At 44.7% G+C, this 16,551-nt stretch overlaps 2 protein-coding genes across 2 annotated transcripts in view; one reads left to right on the forward strand and one right to left on the reverse strand.

Annotated features, from left to right (window-relative positions):
• The window catches only part of samsn1b (SAM domain, SH3 domain and nuclear localisation signals 1b), a 48,944-nt gene that overhangs the window by 29,735 nt on the left and 2,658 nt on the right, over nt 1-16,551 (reverse strand). The window lies entirely within an intron of this gene.
• The window catches only part of nrip1b (nuclear receptor interacting protein 1b), a 39,225-nt gene continuing 36,863 nt past the window's right edge, over nt 14,190-16,551 (forward strand). The window contains exon 1 of the mRNA XM_068721214.1: nt 14,190-14,470. The gene's annotated coding sequence lies outside the window, so the exon portion shown is untranslated. The remainder of the gene's footprint in view (nt 14,471-16,551) is intronic.

Raw genomic sequence — 16,551 nt, forward strand, 5'->3', positions numbered from 1 at the left:
TCTTTACATACAGAGTCAAATCTGCAAGCAACATGCTCACTGGCTATTTCACCCTGCACATCGGTCTTTTAGTCCTTAGTAATTGTATGGCATGGCTGGAGTAATACTTGCAAAAGTAAAGTTAATTCCTTATAATGTCAGGTTGGAAAAAGTGTCACCTTCTAGCAATAGGACTAACTGCGGCGATTAAGGTCTCTCTAATGTTAATTCCTTACGACACAAGACAGTCTCAAATATAATGGAGCGCATTGTATCCATTAATCCTCCTCATATGTTCTATAGATACAGAGGTGGGATGAGTTAATCTGGATTTAGCAAACACGAATCGAAGCATTGAGCCTAATTGTCATGATAGGGCAAAGGCGGGGATAGGAACAATGATTTATAAGATAGGAATCCAAATTATGGATGGCGCCGCGCAGTTCAGATAATAGAGAAAAAGGTCTAGAATAGAAGGTCATTAATAGACTCAACAAATCTATTCATTCTGTGAAAATGTCCTGTCTATCCACCAGTCGAATCATATATCATGCTAATGCTCTGGCAGATTTCACCTCTCATCTCGACTTGCTCTCCGCTGTTTAATTTGGAATGATATCAGCTTCATGAGCTCCCACTGACACACTCTTATGTGATGATTTCAAAGGGGCTTTGTTTTTAGCTTTAGCTTTTCAGGAAACTCCAATGAAAAACAAAAACAGGTGGCTGAGGAACATCACTAAAACATTCTTGTTTGTGCCAGATGTAAAGAAATTCCCTCCAAGGCGTTCCTGAGATATCACAATCACAAGAATGGGATGGACGTGAGGTCACAGTGACCTTTGACCTTCACCAAATTCTGATCAGGTCGTCCTTAGACGTTTGTGCCAAATTTGAAGAAATTGGCCGTGAATTTGTGGTTCCTACTGACGATGTTGGTGCAGTAATTTGGTTGGTAAAATAGCGGTGTGGGATGGCACTAAAAAGAGTTCATAATATCACTACATCTCCAGCAGACACACGGACAGTTGCTAGGGGGCTCCACGTTGTGCACCACTGCTATTAGATGTTAGTCCCATCTGGGATTTCAGCACTCCATATGTTACTCCGGGGCTCCACCTGGACTCCACTGAGGTTACAGGACAGCCCACTAATGTGAATTTTCACAGTCTCATCTCATGATATGAGATGAGATGAGAGATAAGAAATATACATACACATATACAGGTATATGTATGGAGATTTATATATATATATATATATATATATATATATATATATATATATATATACTGTATATATTTATATAGAGATACCTATAATATCATTAGCAAGCTAAGCTGACTAGCCTCCACTTTCTGAGTTAGCCTTGCGTGCTAGCTTCAACTTTCTGAGTTAGCCTTGCGTGCTAGCCTCCACTTTCTGAGTTAGCCTTGCATGCTAGCTTCCACTTTCTGAGTTAGCCTTGTGTGCTAGCTTTCACTGTCTAAGTTAGCCTTGAGTGCTAGCTTCAACTTTCTGAGTTAGCCTTGTGTGCTAGCCTCCACTTTCTGAGTTAGCCTTGCATGCTAGCTTCCGCTTTCTGAGTTAGCCTTGTTTGCTAGCCTCCACTTTCTGAAAGAAATACAAATTGATCAATGGCTCTTCCGAAAGGTTTTAAAAGGACAGACTGTGTCTGTATCTACGTATGTATACCGTGAACTAATGTTTGTAATACCTGACTGATCACATTGTTAGCTGTTATCTGTAGGTGTCTGTGTGCCCTATACGGCTGTCAGACTCACCTTCCAGTGAGCTCGAGATATAAACTCTTCCAGGAAAGGAGAAAACGGGACCGACTGCAGCTCAACCTTGACTGCGGCACCTTTTTCCCACCACCATCATCAGCCCATCATTGCCGGGCCTCCTGTGTTCTCCATTATCACCTGCACTCATACAATCAGATCAATAATGTTGCACTTAAGGCTTCTCCGCCCCTTAAAGATTTAAAGCCCATGCTCTATATCTTCACAGAGTCCACCAACTTCATTACAGCAACGTGCCAGAATGCATTTGCCACCCCTGCAGTAAATGCTTTCCTTCCCCTTGCCATAATTCACCTGGGTTTCACCTATGGGGCGCCATTTTGTCTCAGCCAAACGGCAGTGCTAATAAGGCTCCATAGCTCTCTGTGATTATTATCAGTGACAGGCATGGTCAGGGGCCGGTGGCTCTCGACTGCCCCCCGTGTACATCAGACGCTGTAACCCACTTGCCCCCGTGGCACCTGTGCGACTCACCCTCTCGCCCCTCTGACACACACGGTGCACCGCACGGCCTCATGGAGGGACAGACGAGGCGGAGAGGTTGGCTGGCCGCTGGTACCCATAGCACCGCCTGCCGCAGCCGGGCCCTCCACGGCCCTCGGGCTGTTCTGTCTGTTCAGCATCTCCCTTTAACCTTCATCTAGGAAACAATAAAACGAGAACAGAGAGGAGGAGGAGGGAAGGAGAGGGTGTGAATTTCGGTGTGTGTGTGTGTGTGTGTGTGTGTGTGTGTGTGTGTTGGCGCTCTGAGTATCTGTGTGGGGGGAGATAGAGCGAGATGCTGTGGACATTTGACACATCTCCTTAAGCCAATGTCTACTTTATTATCTTTGGCAGTCCTTATTGGTTGCACTAATCAAGTGGAAGGCAGCAGCGCCGTGTCGGGGGCTAACACACCGCGTGTGACAAATATATTATTAACTGGAGGGAGACGGGCGACCTTGGCCATGTCACCTGAGGACCCCGCCGGCGCTCACTCTGCCAGCAGGAAACGACCTTCATATTAAATCCCCGCAGAGGTCAATAAACTAAATAATTCACAAAGGTTACACGCTCTGCGCCGAAACCTGCTGAAAGAGAGCGAGACGGAGAGGAAGAGAGCGAAGGAGGGGAGATGGCAAATCTTTGGACTGGTGTCCTTGTCAGAGAGTAGTCTCTTTATCATGGAGGGGGGTTATATGAGTGTGTCAAAGGACGATGTAAATCCTGAATCTCTCTCTATTTCCTCGCCGCTGTCACTCTTCGATCGATCCGTCATCCTGTGGCAGTGGTAGAGGTGGTGGTGGTGGTGGGGGGGGGGGGGGGGGTCAGTGTGCTCTCATAACACAGTGGCCCTTTTTGACACAACAGCACACGCAGCTGTATTTATGACCTCAACCCATCGCTTTGAACCTACAGGGAAGAGGGCTTTGTTTCTCCGTTGTATATGATTTCCTGCTCAGCAAATGCCTCTCGCAGTAGTTTCAGTTTATGTTTACATGCATTTCAGAGTGATGGATGCCTTCTGTTTGTGATAGTCCACCCAGGGCTGTTTTCGTGGGCAGGACAGTCCAACACAGCTTAAGGTCACGGTTACAAAAAGAAGGTTGCCAGGCTGGGACAGAGGACAGAAGACAGAGGATGGGGATGGGGACAGGGGGGGACTGGGGAACATACTGTCCACTGAAATCAAGCAGGAACAAGAATTACCGCCTCACGGTTGTACACCTCTGCCGACCAGTCAAGTAACAAAATGTCATCACTTCATAATTTTTCCTATCAGGCGTTTGTGTTAAATTGTCATTAGTAGCATATGAATTGTTCAGTTGTGGTCAAATAAGTGTTTTGTGAGGTCACAGTGACCCTTGACCACCAAATTTGAATCGGTTCATCCTCTGATAAAGTCCAGAATAGAGTCGCGCGACTCAGAAGAGCTAACGACATCAGAATGCACATAACCACAGGGACAGGTACCACTGTACCATCGATTACCATATAGTATTAATGGGCATAACTTCAATATTAGGCAAGCATCAAGAGGTTGTTTTTCACTTCCTGCTTCCAAAGCTAATGCGAGGCAGCACACTGTTACCTTCACAGTAATGAAAATATGAAATGGTGTGCCATCAGACATTTGATATTCAATAAGTAAAAAGTGTTTTTAAAGAAATTCCTGATGGAACAGAACACAAGCCAAGACACGCTCCATAATAACACGCTATATGATCATTAATGAGGAACATTGTTATTTAATTTTACTTTCTCAGTGACTGTATATGCAGATATGAGTGGTACTGCTATTACTTTATATATATACTGTATATCAACAGTAGTTTTATTGTTTTTCTTTGCCTTGGATCTTTAATTACATATTTGATTTGAGATTTGTACTGGTACAAAGGGAGGTTACGGTGTTGCCAGTGGATATCCAGGCGAAGATTTGTCAGATTTGTCATCGTTGATACTCCGATTAGCAGCTTGACCCGAGACTAGGTAGCCAGTTTACAAGCTAATGTTAAACCAATAAAAAGCTAAATCATCGTCAGACGACAGACGGTAGGTTTCCAGACTGCTTTTGGCGGATGCTCTCCACACCGACTGTTTCCAGTAAGATCTTGTCACGCTGCCTCCAGATTGCATTCATATGCAGATGCATCTGTTTGTACTGATTCACGAGTATAAATGTAGGAACACCTGGTCAGAATCAGCTTTATTGTGTACACATACAAGTCATGTTTTTTTGTTTAGAAATAGACATAGAGCCAAAAACTAGGACAACTGAAGACCATCTAGTGATGTGATTGCACCAGCCACGATGCCAGGTCGGGACAAGGTGGGGGTGGGGGGGCAGATTGACACTCCTGACCCCACTACTTCCGGTGCCCTCGCTCCGACAACACCTATCTTTGGACTTAGCCTTCATTTTGATCACAACTACACACTTAAAGTTTGGTGACTGTCCAAGGGTAGAAAAAAAACACCTGTCAAGGTCCTCGCTGTCACGGCTGTTAACGAAACAAGACTAGGTCAAATATAAACATTCAACTACCGTGAACAGATATATATTTATATTAAAAGTGTGAGACGACAAGGGTGCAGAGTGCAATGGGTTCACGTGCCTCTGAGTCATCAGATAAGGAGAAGAGTGCGTGATGCTGGGGGACCTCCACCTATCTGTCCATCTCTTGCAGGTTTTATCAAAAACAAAGGAAGGCTTTGTCTGGAGATTCACCTCTCAATGATCAGCTCATCCGGGTCACACGCTGCATGTTTCTCAATCTCAACTGAAGGTAGTTGAGTTAGCTGTTGGTCGGAATGAGATTTTTTCATTCAGCTTCAAACTCTGTGACCTGAATGACATGGAAGTTGTTGTGGCAAGTTACGCAATATCTCTCTCTCTGTACACACGAACAGTGACTTCTGAAAGACTTGCAAAAGATCGTTCAGCAGAACATTCGATAGATATTTACAGAAGTCGCTGCGAGAATAAGACCAGGAGAATCTTTAGGGATTCAGCTGTTCTCTCTTTTGAGAAGCTACCAGATACCCCGGACCAGCACTCAGGAAGAACTTCTACTGTACCCCCCCCCATTAATACACACATGTTCATACTACTCTGTTTCTCTATCAACCATCATGTTTGCAGACATTTGGCAGCAAACTCAAAATTCGGTAGAGCATTCAAGTAATGGGCCCTCATATTTAATACGAACACAAGCCTGTCCATCTCAAACATAATGAGCTGACATTGGTGGGGGAAGGGTGGTGGGGGATTTAAAAGCGTCAAACATTTCACAGCTCAAAGAGTTTGCGGGGGAAGTCTTTAATACGGCTGGTAGTATCTGCCGCCGCTTTCCCCGCGTCTCGCTCGTCTGCCTTTGAGGCGAGGCGGCAGATCAGACGCATCACGGCTTGTCACAGGAACAATAACACAAACAGCCTCGTTCAAAGAACAGACATGAAAAGATGACACGCGCGTCAAGAGTTCTGAATGCAGTTTGTGTGTGTGTGTGTGTGTGTGTGTGTGTGTGTGCCAGATTGAGACAGACAGTTTTTGCACGGATGGAGAATAGAGGAGAATAAGTTTTACATAAGGGGCAGAAAAATGAGCGATTTCATGTGAATGCAGCTACTGTAGAAGAAAGAGAGAGAGCGAGAGAGAGAGAGAGAGAGAGAGAGAGAGAGAGGGATGATGGGAGGAGAAAACAGTGAGATAGGCGGGGGTGGGGGTGGATGAGAAGGATAGACTTTAACTGTCTGAAGGACAAAGCTACTGACCCACGGATCATTTAGAGGATTGCCTTTCAGTTTCAGAGCAAGGTCAGGCTGCTTATTTTACCTCAGTGTTTTCACTAATCTGCTTTTTGTGTGACACAAACAAACACATGCACGGACACACGGCGCGGCACGCACATGCAAACGCTGAGGCTAAGCCTTCCCATGCTGCCTTGAAATAATGACGGCCTATGTAGGCTTTGCTATCAATAAACATTAGACGTGCAGGCTTTGTGCCTACATGAGTATCACACTACCTCGGACCTGTCGTGAATTTCAATTGCCGGAAAGGGGGGCCCTCACAGACCGCACATGTCCACGCCGCATTCCAATGTCTGCGAGACGTTTTCCCCCCTCTGATGATTCGGCCTTCGAATGAATAAAACACTGTGATCTTTATGCTTTAATCTATTGTTAGACATCTCGGCGTAATGAGCTAAAGTCGGCCTCCATCTCATATTGACAGCTCCGACAGTGGTCGTTGGTTGGCAGCTCATTAGTAGCCACACTACATTTACGTCAACACGTTCGCTGACAATCAGCGGGGTGGATGCTGGGAAGAAGTGGCGGTCCCGCGGGACCCACTGGCATCTGCGGTGGAGACGTACCGGTGGGCATTGAGCTCCTGGCAAAGCTCTCCGTCGTAACGCAACGACACCAACGAGTAATCACTGGATTAGTGCCCCACTGTGGTTTTTGAAGGGTTGCTAGAGACGAGGTCCAAAAATACTGCTCTGAGAGCAGAGTAATCTGCACCCGGTGTGCGTGTGGAGTGTCAGGATGTGTGTGTGTGTGTGTGTGTGTGTGTGTATACAGAGAGGGTTAAAGTGCCCCAGTGTGTTCCATGCTGATCTGATAATGAGTGAGCAGGGTCAATAGGATGTTAACGGCCCCGTGGGAACGGCCCGTGGTGGATGGGTGGAGGAAGGACGAGGGCCCAGGGACACAGAGCTGTGTTTTCACTGCCATCTGTGTGTGTGTGTGTGTGTGTGTGTGTGTGTGTGTGTGTGCGCGTGGGTGTGTGTGTGTGTGTGAGAGGGAGAGAGTGCGATAGAGAGCGCAGCAGGGACAGTAAGGTGCCTCTGTCCCTGATATTTGACTCTTTAGCTCAGCCCCCGCTGTGTCCTCCCAGTAAAGCCCCAGTCAAACAAAGCAGCTCGCCCAGTGTAAAACCAACAACCAACACAGCAGGTTTGACTACAGATTAGGCGTTGCTCCACTGCTACTATTGTCACACACACATGTTTAACAAATACTTACATCACGCGTCACAAACCAATATCAGAAGCTCGACGACAGCTTCGGACGGGAGGCTCATTTTTAAAGGTTTCTGAAGGTGTTTCACAGGAAACTCATTATGCTAGCAAATGGCCCGTACTGAGCGAATGAAGAGCCAAGGTGAAAGAGTAATCTGACCCCCCAAACATAAGTAATAAAACCTCACACGAGGAGGCAGCGTGTCAAGTGTGTGTCTGCTACATGTGTAAGAGACCAGCCCCGATAGCCCGACGGTTGCAGACAGTGATTGGTACAGCTCAGCCTCTAAACATGACTAAAGTATCAGTAACAGTGGGTCAATATGGGCAAAATAAATGGGTGCCTTTTGTGTCTGACAAGTGGGAGAAAGAAGAAGACCCACTATAGCATGCGGGGGAGGGAGGGAGGGAGAGAGAGAGAGAGAGGAGTAGCAGGGAGCACTAAAAAAACATTGCATGTTGTGTTGGCAGGCGCTCCAGTCAAATCCCTTGGCGGTTCAGAGATTTTTTTTTCCTCTCTCTCTCCCTACGATGCCCCTCCCTCGCCATCTGATATTCAAATGTGAAAAGGAAACTGGAGGAGAGCTCCTCCCGGACCACCCGCGGAATCGTCAGGGATTAGTCAAAAAGCACCAACTAGGTCAACAAGATGCAGGGCCGGCGCGTGTTCGGGGGGGACGCGAGGCAACTCACCCACACAGGAGCCGACCTAGTCTTGCGTTCCCGTTCACACGCGTGAACTGTGTCTCTCTCTCTCTCTCTCTCTCTAACACACACGCGAACACTGCACTCTCACACAAGGAGGCAGCCACGCTTTACGCAGTGACCTGTTTTTTTCCCCCATACTTTGACAGTTATCAAAAAACAACTCCAAAATTCCTCTTGATTTTTCTGTTTCAGAGCAAGCGGGTGTGGGTTCAGCATCAGATATGAGGACAGGCGTAGGGAGATGTAAACATTCCCACTGCTGTCAGCAGCCTCTCCGTCGATTCCCTGGCAGAACATTTGCTTTGCCGGGCAAAAAGAAATGAAGTTTTAATACGTGAGGATTACGGGTTTTTTGGAGCAAGCTAGTAGTTTCACCTCTAAACTTTTATGCGCCATGTGCGTTCAGGTCACGTAGAATGTTGAACGACAGTCACACCTAAACAAAACAGCTCCAGGCAGGACGGCCTTAGAGATCTTTTCTCTTTTTTGTGTATTCTTCTCTGTAGCAGACCAAAGAAGCTGCTGAATGGGAAAGCAGACACCCTCCCCATTGTGAGGCCTACCATCATGATATCCCTCCGCAGGGCCGGCGTGGATCCTTTTCAGTCAGATCACTGGCTCTCCAGAGAAACTGAACACGGAGCAGGCTGCACTAAATAACACTGACACACCTGGACTGTGAGCATAACGTCAATCGTCTGAGTGTCACTCGGCGTCTCATGATGACCTGTCAGATTAAATGTGACTCTTTCTGGAGCACTTTTCCTGATGGCGCAAAGTTGAATAACTCAAGGGATGTACTGATTGTGAGTCAGACTCAGGGGTCAATCAGTAGTTTGGCACACCTTTTTCTGACACTGGCAGCTGTGACTTTTCGTGTATCTCCTCTCTTAGTGCAGGAATTATCTATCTCGTCTATCAGACATAGTTTCATCTCCCCGACACACTTCAAGGACAAAAGTGGAATATTTACCGAGACGACCGAGATGGCTGTTTAGCATGTCTGCTGTAATCCGGTCATAATCACTCCCGTCTGTTTATTTTGAACAGAGGTCACGCATTTTCTGTTCACAGTTTGTTGCGCCAATAAAGACAGTTTCACTCGTTAATGAGTAACCCGCTCATCACCGGGTCTGCGGAGAGAGATGTCACTTCCGTTTTGAAAGTTTGACCTGAAAGTGAATGTGGATTGTCATCCTTGTTCCTTTGTTTACTTTGTTGAATTAAATATGTGGCCTCGGCAGGGAGTCATTCAAGCGAAAGCGGTCGAAGAATCCAAATTCGCCTCATCTGCGTCTCCGCGGGCAAGGGTTTTTTTTGTCGCATCACATGCTTTCAGTCGAGCCCCCCCACAGCTGTGTACTTGGGGAATGTCGCAGCCATCCCATACTCATTCCAGTTCAAAGGTTACAGTGTGGTGAGACTTCCAGTAGGCCCTCCCTCTGCAGCTCGCACCTGCCTCCTCCCAAAGAGGGCCTTCCTTCTCTCTACAAACCTCGGGAGTCACCGCGGCTGAAATTGGGGAGTAGAGGTCAAAGGTCTGGAGGGTTAATGTCTGCTGACGCTCCGGCTCCCTCCCTCTGAGACAATCAGGCGTCTGATTCTAAACTCTGCTCCGTCTGCTGGACCAAGAATACGCCACTGCAGAGCCGACCTTTACCCATGCATTCGTGTGTTTTCTTTGTCCTTTACCTTGAGAAACATTCAGCACAGTACAGTGTAGGTATATAGAGAACCGAGGGCTGGTGTCAGGTCCCTCTGTTTCTGGATGTAGGGAGCAGATCAAATCTTCATAACCCGTCCAAAGACTTGAGTGATAATCTGCCCCAGTAGCCGCTCAGTGAACTGCTGACATGAGAGGTGAGTCGCAGATGAGCTGGCTCTCTCACAGCAGCCTGTTATACACGTAGACATCAAACATGATGCATAGCTTTTTAAATATTTCTCAACTGAAGTCTCTGCTTTTAGTTTTTGTTGTTGCTTCAGAAAATACTTTCTGTTTTAATTAATCAGCTACAAAGTGTGAAGTCGTTTAATTGGAGGAACGATATTCGACATGACAATATGCCTTTCACGTGTCCCTCAAAATAAAACACCTGAAATTTGAAATGCTAATGTTCACTGTACTCTACAGCTGTTGGTTATTTTGCTCAAATCCCACTCCAGCACTGTTTAACTCACTACGACTGTGTGAGTGTTAACTGTGTTAACAAGGTTGTAAAAAGAGAGTCTTGTAAAACAACAAAGTCTGTTTTCCTAATGACATTTAAATGCTTGTTAACCTTCTCTTTCAATAATGCGACATGCTTTCTTTCTCCATTTCCTCCACTCCTTTTGTCAGCAGCCACACACTGCAACCAGCCGGTTAACACCCGTAACCAGCCTTCTCTTCTGCATACATAAATACAAATCATGACACACTGTTTTGAAACACGGCCTAAGACAATCTGTCCGTATACTTGAGGTCAAAGGACAGAGTTTCCTGAACCACATTTCTGTGAAAAGCTCCCGGGGCAAAGTTCAGCGTGTTCTGGTTGGGGGAAGGAATGAAAGGGAGGATATTGTATCTTCATTTATGTGGCATTCGGGGGTCAGAGTTCAAAGATGAAAGGTTGCTCCAGTTCAAAAGGTTACGAGGTGAGATGCCATCCAAATTGCTGAGCCGGTCTGCTTGCCTGAGTTAAGGCCGAACAACAAAAACAATATCCTGAGCCGCACTCGTGGTGCAATCAGACGACGGCGATAAACAGCCGCAAACATCAACTTTTTATGAACGGCACTTTGGCGAGGACTTTGATCGGACTTTTAACTGCTGTTGCACTCAAAATGCAAATCGCAGGTAACACCTACTGTGAACAACAGCCTTGTAAAAGAAAACTATCCAATTTACCTGACTGACATGTTAAGTGCCGCCTCTGTTTATACTACTGGCAATGAACTGAATTACTGTTTAAACACCACGGTGGGGTTGCAGCAGGTTAGGAGGCACAGTATCCAACTGGCTGAGTGCAAGCGGCCAATAACACAGCGTGATGTGATAGCAGAGCAGTGGGAGGGGGAAGAGGAGGACCAACCCCCCCCTCGGTAAAGGGAAGCAGAGACAGGGATGGGTAGAAGTAGGTTATGTTGTTGTGTTCTTATTCATGAGAACACTGATGTTCCCCAGGTCCTTAGAGACATTTTGTTCAAGGCCGTGTTGAGAAGACTGACTGCAGGCCAGTGGACCTGATAGCACAGATTAACAGAGAAGAAGGACAGAAAGAGAGTTATTTAGAAGCATTTGGCGCACAATCGTCCGTTTAAGCTTTCGTAGGCACATCTGCTGTTGCACGAGTGACACCCCGCTTCACACTTTAGTGACACACGTTCACACCTGGGGGCTGCCTCGGTGCCTCGTTCAAGGGCACCTCGGTGTCGGTGATGCTGCTTCGACTTTCTCCGCTTTGGTCACTGTGTGCTGGGGGAAGGTTGTAAATCTCCAGTACTGTGGCAGATACATTCTTTTAACTCTCATATCCTGGACCTCATCCAGGGAGAGGCCCGGTGAGTTGTTCAAGAGATGCTGGCTAAAAGGTTGGTTGGGGCCGCTTCTTATTTAATTCTTCATTTAACAGAAGAGACATTTTAATAATCTGCTGTTGTTCTAAGGGGATAGGTTATGAATTATTGTGTGGTCTCCATTAAGGTTGTTGGCTTCAGGCTGCCTATTAATTGGTGTTTGTTCATTATGAAACCAAACATGTTGGGACTGTGTGCCCGACAACATAAATAAATGTTACATCTGAGCCGAGTTAGTGATTCAGTATTACTTATGAGAGTCACATTAATAAATCAGCTGGTCAAAACAGCTGCAGCTGAGGCTGAGATATTTCGATCTTTAGTCTTTACTATAGGTCAAGCTACAAAAACATCCTACATTCCCCATAATGCAACTTAATAGCATCTTTCTATCAAACTCCACGCCGCTGTGTAGCCCAGGCGTGTAGACCAGACCTGGCTTATGCCTGATGACGTCATCACGGTTATTTATCTTTCTATGACTTAAAGGGCCGGTATGTAGCATTTAGAGGGATCTATTAGCAGAAATTGAATATAATGTTAACAGCTATGTCTTCATTAGTGCATAATCACCTGACACTGAGACCCGTTGTGTTTCTTGTTAGCTCAGAATGAGCCCTTCATATTTATAAAGGGAGCAGGGCCTCTTCTCGGAGTCCACCATGTTGCACCGCCATGTTTCTACAGTAGCCTAGAAGGGACAAACCAAACACTGGTTACAGAGAGAGCCTTTTGTGTTTTTACATTATCTGAAGGCCACCGTAGTTCTCCTACAAGCTTATGAACCTGTGATAACATGATCCAGAGTGCAAAACCGTGGTGCTACTAAATAGCGTCTGACTCATGTTGCTTCTGAAGAAGTGTTATTATGGGATGGATGGCCTCTGAGCGAGGAGAGCGACGTTACCATGATTTTGCGTTCAGCGGCTCACGTTACCACAGTGTTGGAACGAGTGAGTGGAGGAGAATTCAAAAAGAAAGAGCCTCAGAAGACATTATACAACTGTGTTCACAGTCAGGGGGGTATGTAGTCCCCCTGCCTGGTACATTGAACTGTATGTGTGAAATTGATGGAGTGCCCCTTTAAGTTATCCTGTAAACCCTTGAACTTTTCAAATTGCCTTGGCTCAGTGTCTTGCTGATATTTACTGTGAAGCACTTTTTGGAGATTGTTGTGTTTCACAAAAAAGTGCTAAAATATAGAATACTGCTGCTGCTGTTACAGCTGCTACTGCCACTGTTACTGCTACCGTTATGTGACGGATGTCTTTTTCACTAACAGTACTGTCCCTGGTAATTGTCCCGTTAACAATATAAAACAATGCAGTTACTATTAAAAAGTACCAAATTAGTTGTAGTAATAACAACTAAATGAACATAAAAAATAATAAAGCGTAATCTGCCCTTTAATGCAGATTATTATTATTATTATAGTATTGTTATTATTGTTCTTGTGATATTGTTATTACCATTATTAGACTATTATTACTAGTGTTCTTGTGATATTGTCATTACCATTATTAGACTGTTATTACTAGTGTTATTGTGATATTGTTATTACCATTATTAGACTATTGGTATTATTATTGTTACAATTATCAGACTGTTGGTATCATTGTTATTACCATTATCAGACTGTTGATATCATTGTTATTACCATTATTAGACTGTTGATTCATTATTATTATTATTAGACTATTATTACTAGTGTTATTGTGATATTGTTATTACCATTATCAGACTGTTGATATCATTAATGTTACCATTATTAGACTATTATTACTAGTGTTATTGTGATATTGTTACTACCATTATTAGACTATTATTACTAGTGTTATTGTGATATCATTATTACCATTATCAGACTTTTGATATCATTGTTATTATTACCATTATTAAACTGTTATTGTTATTGTGATATTGTTATTACTATTATACTGTTAATATCATTATTATTACCATTATCAGACTGTTGATATCATTGTTATTACCATTATCAGACTGATGATATCATTATTGTTACCATTATTAGATTATTATTACTAGTGTTATTGTGATATTGTTACTACCATTATTAGACTATTATTGCTAGTGTTATTGTGATATCATTATTACCATTATCAGACTGTTGATATCATTATTATCACCATTATTAGACTGTTATTATTAGTGTTATTACCATTATCAGACTGTTGATATCATTGTTATTACCATTATTAGACTATTATTACTAGTGTTATTGTGATAGTGTTACTACCATTATTATACTGTTATTACTACTGTTATTGTGATAGTGTCATTACCATTATTAGCCTGTTGATATCATTGTTATTACCATTATCAGACTGTTGATTTCATTGTTATTACCATTATCAGACTGTTGATATCAGTGTTATTACCATTATCAGACTTTTATTACTAGTGTTAATACCATCATCATACTGTTATTACTAGTGATATTACATTATCAGACTGTTATTACTAGTGTTATTATCACTATCAGACCGTTGATATCAGTATACGGTGCGGTGGCAGTGGGTGGGTGGAGGCTTGTTCCTTTAAGGGTGGTGTCAGCGGCAGCAGAGGAGGAGGAGTGTGTCTGTCTCTGCTCACTTGTCCACAGCGAGGGACTCCGAGAATAAACAATTCCCACAGACTACACGCTACACGCCTCGGCTCGCAGTCGCAGCACACACACACACACACACACACACACACACACGCACACACACACAAACACCGAGGCGTCTTTTTGGACTAAACATTTTGTTTTTTAAAAGCCTGCCTCGCCATCTTTGTTCCCCCGCCTGAAGTGTCAAGACGGACGTGACCGTTTTTCTTTGGATTTGCCTCCTCCTGTCGAACAACAACGATGCGCCTCTCCGGCTGACTGCGGGGTGGACAGCGCAGGTACGGGCTCTTTACGTGCTAACATATTAACCACTGTCGTATCTGGGTGAAATAATACACGGGACGCGATGTCGGGGATTGTACGACACGGTAGCGTGTTTTGTCGAGGCTGTTTGCGTGTCGCACGGCGGCACAGAGCCGCATATGGATGTCGCGCTGAAAAAAAAACCGCTGCATAAAGACGCGGAGAATGGACCTGGCTGTGTGCGGGGTTTAGCCCACGGAGTCGCTTAGTTAGAACAGCCACTGTCCGTGTTTCCTGGCCGCCGTCTGACCAGTGAGCTAGGCCTACATTAGACGATTTATCTGTGAGAAAACAGCCGAGCAAATGAATGTCAGTTGTAGTTCATGTACCGTACACGGACCGACCGTATAGCGGGTCTAATGGACGTGTATTTATAGGCTACTGTAACGCTGCTGTCACGCTGATCGCAGAATGAATTATACCGCCACACGAGCTCATATGTGGCGAATGACACACCATAAGGCCGTACCGTGTCATCATGTAACAGTAATGTAACGGTAACGTAACGGTAACGTAACGGCAATGTAACGGTAGCAGCGCTTATGTCACACTGGGTCAAAACGCCCATGTGTGGAGTAGTTTTAGCACCACCAATGGGAATTCACAGTTGCACTGTTCTGTCTCGACAGGTCCTGTTCCTTTAACAGAAATAAATACATAAATACAATTCTCAAAGGGTTTTCAATGCACGTCAAGGCCTTGTGTGTATTCTGTGTTGAGCTTGAGTCATGAATGTGGTTTGAGGGGCTAACTGATATATTAGGCTGCCTGATGAAGCATAGATCACGTGGAGCTTTTTACTCTTCTTTGGGAGGGTTTACATTGTGTTAATGTCTGAAATGTCTTACATTTAAATTTGGGTATGTGTGTCTGTATTAGACTTTACATTGCCGCTCGGGGGGAAGTCGGTGACAATGGCCCTAACCTCCCCGAGCACGTACAGTAAATACAGCGTAGGTAAAGGTAGTTAATGTAACAAAGCAAAAACTACAACCAGTCTGACATTTTGCCTTTTTAATGCACCAGAAGCAGCCGTGATCTCGGCTTATTAGTGATGCTCATTGTGTTTTGCATTGCTTCCACTTCCTTCATAAAGAGAAGCTGCTGGTCTGAAACCACTGGCAGGTGCCTTCAGATGTTTGGAAGGACACAAGGCCAGAATGCAGTTGGTCTGTTGCATCCTGTCAACATCACTGCTCCGTCATGTCAGATATGTTTTCATAGAGTTCAAAAGACTCAGATGTTTTTTTCCAGTAACTACCAGTGAGAGTTTTTCTTTTTTTTTAATGGCCTTTAGTGTGGCTGTTCATTCCTCCTGAAATGTCCTATTGCTTCATTGGACTTTGGATCGGCGTGGAGGCGGAAGGTCAAGGGCTGAAGTTTGCCGTGAGTTACAGGAAAGAGGGCAGAGAACTTCAGTTCACGTTCCAAAAGGGCAATTTACTGAGCTTCAAGCGGCAGACCTGTTTGGATGTCGTAATGGGAGGATGAGGAGAAACAAAATGCTCTCTGTTCTGTGCTACGCTTTCACAGAGCCGCTGTAACTTCAGACCCGACAATCTAAAAGCAAGGTGGAGAGAAGTCAAACTTTTAGTAAAGCCGACTAAATGCCGTCTGTGTCTGGAGGTCTGCCTTTTAGCCCTCCTTTTGTTGAGCATTTAAGCTGCTTAATTATTTGACCTGAACTTACACAAGATGTTCAAGGTAGTTCAGCGTGTCCTCTTTTGCCACAGATAACTCAAACCTGCACATTTATAGCCCCGCTTTTTTAAGTAGCACTTTTAGAAGAACTAGTGTGTGCGTTTGGAAGGACACAAGGCCAGAATGCAGTTGGTCTGTTGCATCCTGTCAACATCACTGCTCCGTCATGTCAGATATGTTTTCATAGAGTTCAAAAGACTCAGATGTTTTTTTCCAGTAACTACCAGTCTGACCTGTAAGTCAGAAGGATGCAGCTCGATTTGACTGGGCCATCTACTATTGTCTGGGGAGCTGCTGTTGAGTGATGTGCAGTAGCCTGCAACAGAACCAGAGGACATTCAAATGGCCGAATGCA

This window comes from Cebidichthys violaceus, unplaced genomic scaffold (genome assembly GCF_023349555.1).
Source record: "Cebidichthys violaceus isolate CVI_PGR_0920_01 unplaced genomic scaffold, fCebVio1.0.p SCAF_27, whole genome shotgun sequence".
Lineage (NCBI taxonomy): Eukaryota > Metazoa > Chordata > Actinopteri > Perciformes > Stichaeidae > Cebidichthys > Cebidichthys violaceus.